General features: G+C 29.3%; 1 protein-coding gene across 2 annotated transcripts in view; it reads left to right on the top strand.

Annotated features, from left to right (window-relative positions):
- Positions 1-622: 622 nt before the first annotated feature.
- Nrt (Neurotactin) overlaps positions 623-4,591 on the top strand; it is a 192,838-nt gene continuing 188,869 nt past the window's right edge. For both annotated transcript variants that reach the window (XM_067051576.1, XM_067051574.1), the window contains exon 1: positions 623-760. The gene's annotated coding sequence lies outside the window, so the exon portion shown is untranslated. The remainder of the gene's footprint in view (positions 761-4,591) is intronic.

Below are 4,591 nucleotides of genomic sequence, written 5' to 3' on the forward strand. Positions count from 1 at the left end.
CACGCCTACGTTTCGGCCCTTCCTACCATTCTCAAGGATAACTTATTCTAAATATGTAAAAAATTGCAGGCTATTCTACCTCTGTCAGATTATATTTTAGTTTATCACCCTATTTCACTTTTCTAATATTATTACGTTTACAATTTCTTATAAGGTTATATTAGAAACGTAAATAACCTGACAGTTTTCATCTTTCTTTCAATCAAGACAGCCTTGATGAAGCTCTATAAATTGAGGCGAAACGTTAGTTAACAATAAATACTTTTCTTTTAATATTTTAATATTTTTTTTTTACTGCGATCTTCCTGCAATCAACTTCATTCCGTCAACTATATTCTTCCCAATAAAATTAATAAATTTAAAAAAAGCAAAAGATATAAAAAAGTAATACATATGTATAAAAATCGTTAACAAATGAAAGTAATAGACATTAAAAAGTAATAAATATAAAAAATATGTAAGAATTATAATTTAATAATGGTTTTGTGTCATAATTAGATTTATATTTTTAATATTACGTTATGATTTTTTTTATTATCATGGTGTTAGCTCTTTCCGGCAGTGGGGATGGCAGCGCCCCTAGCGGCGGCTACTCCAAACTGTCTACTAACCAACTTCTCAAAGCGAAGCTCATTCCGTCTCTAGCACTTCGTTGTATGTGACGTCTGCTCGGCTCCATAGTGTTTTCGTGCGCGTGTTTGAACTGTCATGTAATAAGAGTTTATTAGTGATTTATAGAAGACAACATCGAATCTGAAAGGTAATTCGATGATCAATTATTAAATTTAAAATAAGTAAGGTATCCATTTAAATCAATTTAACTAATAATGAATGTCATATTTATAAATACAATACAAATAAAATACTTGCTTCTATATTGAATCTAAATTGTTTCAAGTAAAATAACAGTTTTGTTATTTTATGTATTGTACCTACAATTTTTTAAAAAATTTTAAATGATCAAGATGTAGTCTTAGTTTCATTATAATCAATTGATTAATCTAATATCTTTCTTACTATCGTATTTAATGTTATAACTTAGAACATTCTGTTTCAAATTAATTAATGAATTAAATTGCATAAAAGATTCTCTTGTTTTATATTGCTTTCTGTACTTTAATAATTATTCATACATACTTACACACTTGTTTATTTACGTGCGTTGTTTATATCCTGGTCTTAACATATTTAATAACAAGTTTAAATACGAAACATATTTATTTTCATACAATGTTGTTCATTATTAAATTATTAAAACTTAAATAAAATCTATAGTTAAATTAAAAATTCCATTTGTGATAAGTTGGTCATCCTACAACGGACTATGTATATGTTTCGTATAATTTTATTTAAAATTTTTAAATAAATAAAATCTTGTTTTTTTTATGTTTCAAATTTTATTTTATGTTTGTATTGATTACTCATAATTGTATCGTTTTATTTAGTTCATCTCCTAGTCTTTTATTTATAGAATAATGATTTATATTCTATGATCTTTTTAAAATACTCCTTGCATGTTTTTATTTCAAAATACAGATGCATCTTCTCGCACCTGCCGGTAAGATACAATAGCTGATTTTGTATGGTATTCTATAGTTGACTCAGAATACCTGAGGGGGTTTTCTAGATGCTCGAGTTCAAATAATCCTACCTTAGGGGTTGAAGGGCCCCCCCAACCATCTTTTTGTAACATATTTTTAATATTGCTTCACATTTTTCCCTTTTTGCACCCTTAAGGGCGTAATATTAACAACTTTAGGTTTTAGTTATGATTTTCGTTCAGTATTATTTACCAGACTGGACTGTTTTATTTATTGTTTATATTTATAAAAATACTGTTCATATAAATTTATCTGATTAATATTTTTATGTATCTTTCGACAACACATGGTTAACACTTTATATCGATAATGTAAAAATAATGAATCCAACAATTTTTGTATGGGCATATTTTGTATTTCTGAATTTATTTTTTTGTATGAAAAACCTACAAATATGTTTATATGTTATATTTTCGTGAACCTGGTGCATTCCTTGTGTTTCACATTGTTTAACTGATTATTATTAATGTATAGTCCAGTAAAAAATATCAAACAAAAAAAACGATGTACGGTTTGTTAAATTCCTCTTTTTTTTTTTTAACTGAACATTAACTGCATAAACAATATTTCTTAATTGAAAATTTCATGGTAAAATTTTTGATTTTCTCGAACACTTGTTAGCTTTGTCGATAAATATTCCTTCTAGTTATGGATCTGTTATAGAATTAATTGGACTGCCAAGAATTATTAAACAAGTTATAATTTTCATAGACTGGAATCGAAAAGATTTTAGCTCGAACGTTTTTCCATTGTACTTACCAAATACTGAAAAATCTAACAGCTGTTAGGAATTGTGGAGGCTTAGAAATTTGCTGTGCCGTGCCGACTTAATTTTTGAATATTTAACCGTTTCAATTCAGAAAATAGTATATCCTTTTAATACGATTTAAAATATATATAAATTATATAACTATTATAATATAAATTATAATTTATAATCATAAAAATTCTTTCTTGAGACTGGCAATTTTTTACTAAATAATTCAAAACATTATCCAAATTATAGTCTCAAAACTTTTATTGTTTTTACACGTCCAACGTTTCGGCCAATTCGGCCATCTTCAGGGACAATCTACTTAATTCACTATGAAACATATTATTTAATCATTCCAAACACTTCATACAGGCTATTCTGCCCAGGTCAAAACATTTTTATCCAATAAGTCAAATATCCATTAAAAATTACAGTCAAAAATATTTCTCATTAACCACTATCATACACTTTTATTACAACCTTTCTTTGACCAGAAGGTCTCCTTTAATCCTTTACGGTGTCTGTATTTAGTTCGGAGTGTATCTTAAATATTCTAGTGTAATGTAATACTATATAATATAGTTATTAACGATTCTGAGGCATTTGGTAGGAATACTTGTATTTTTATGTTTGTTGAGCTCATAAAGCTCCATCTGATCGCTGTAATTGTAGATTGAGTATTTTTTTTTTTTTTATATATATATTTGCCAATTATGGATTGTTTCTTCTTTTAGGCAAGTTTAGTATTAAAATGGTGTCATAATCAAGAAGGATGCTGACTTAGAGTCGAACGATTGTCGCATCTAATCCAGCACAGGTACTCGACTAAACTGGTTTAGTGTGAGAACTGACATTAAAATTCGTCCTCTTTGGTTTTGGTGGCGATGTAATAAAGGCAGTCCTAGGAGGGTCTCCACTACCTAGGGGGGGTGCGACCCTCCAAACCCAGAGGCCCCGACCAGATGTTTTATGCTCACCCTTCACATCTGTACATATTTTCATTGTACCGTCTCTGGTAAAAATCGTTCGGGTGACGTCCTTAATGCCTCCTGATATATTTATGTCCCTTTCGGGAATTCGGGTAGATTTTTCAGTTTGCCTGCATCTATAAAAAAAAAGAAAAGTTGTATTTACTTTTGAATTCTCAAACTTACAAAAATATAATAATGAAATAAAAAAGCCCAAGCAAATTGGATATTTAAATTCAGATAAACCAAACCATCAAATTCTTCCCGCATCCAATCGTTACAATCCAAAATCCTACGTAAAATCCATGATGCTCCTTATTACTTCACAAATAAACTCATTCACAAAGACCTTACTTAACATTACATTCGTTGCAGATTTGACCCAAAACAGATATGCGTCTATTCATTCCAAACTCCTTAACCATCCTAACCCATTAATTCTTAATCTTTCATCCTTAACAATCCCTGCTAATCCTCCGAGGCATCTGAAAAGAAGATGGCCACGGGACCTTCTAATTTAAATTATTGTTTGAAGTACCACCAATGGTTGGTTCCTTCCCAAGATTTTCAAGTGTATATGAAACATACTACATATTTACCTATTGTATTATTTTGTACAGTTGTAAATTACATTAAATAAATAATATTAAAAAACAATCAGATAAAACTATCAGCGTGTAATTAGTAATTTGGATTGGCTGTTACAAGTAGTCCACAAGTCAGGGTTTGGGCAAGCGCTTGTGCAGCATTCAAATGTTTGTAGTATATTATAGATATGCCAACAAATAAATATTTGTGCTCTCATTGTTTTAATTAATTTAAATATTTGCCCAATCTTCTGGACCAAGAATTAACTCTAGTTTACTGTTTTATGTTTTAAATGTCTATCAATTTGGTGTAATTATCGGCGTTTGTTACTTTCTTTGTTTACTAAGTCTTTGTTGGTATTTTGGATTTGTGCTAAATTGGCAAATATGTAAATCTGCTTTGAACTTACCGTAGTTCTCATTGTCTCGACGTATAAAAAAATAGATACAACTCACTCACTCACTGATTGATCACTATATCTAAAAAATGACAGTGGTTATCTGGCTGAAATTATTTATAAATTTAATAATCCTTTAACTGGAAGATTCTTATGGTATTAACTGGATTTAGTGAATGACACAATTTCTTCCTTATTAAACTATAATAGTTTATTTCATATCATACAGCAACGTTTCGGGAGATTTCCCCCATCTTCTGGCTGCTAAAAAACAAATTCAACA

Source organism: Halyomorpha halys, unplaced genomic scaffold, assembly GCF_000696795.3.
Source record: "Halyomorpha halys isolate HHAL.00 unplaced genomic scaffold, Hhal_1.1 Scaffold42.1, whole genome shotgun sequence".
Lineage (NCBI taxonomy): Eukaryota > Metazoa > Arthropoda > Insecta > Hemiptera > Pentatomidae > Halyomorpha > Halyomorpha halys.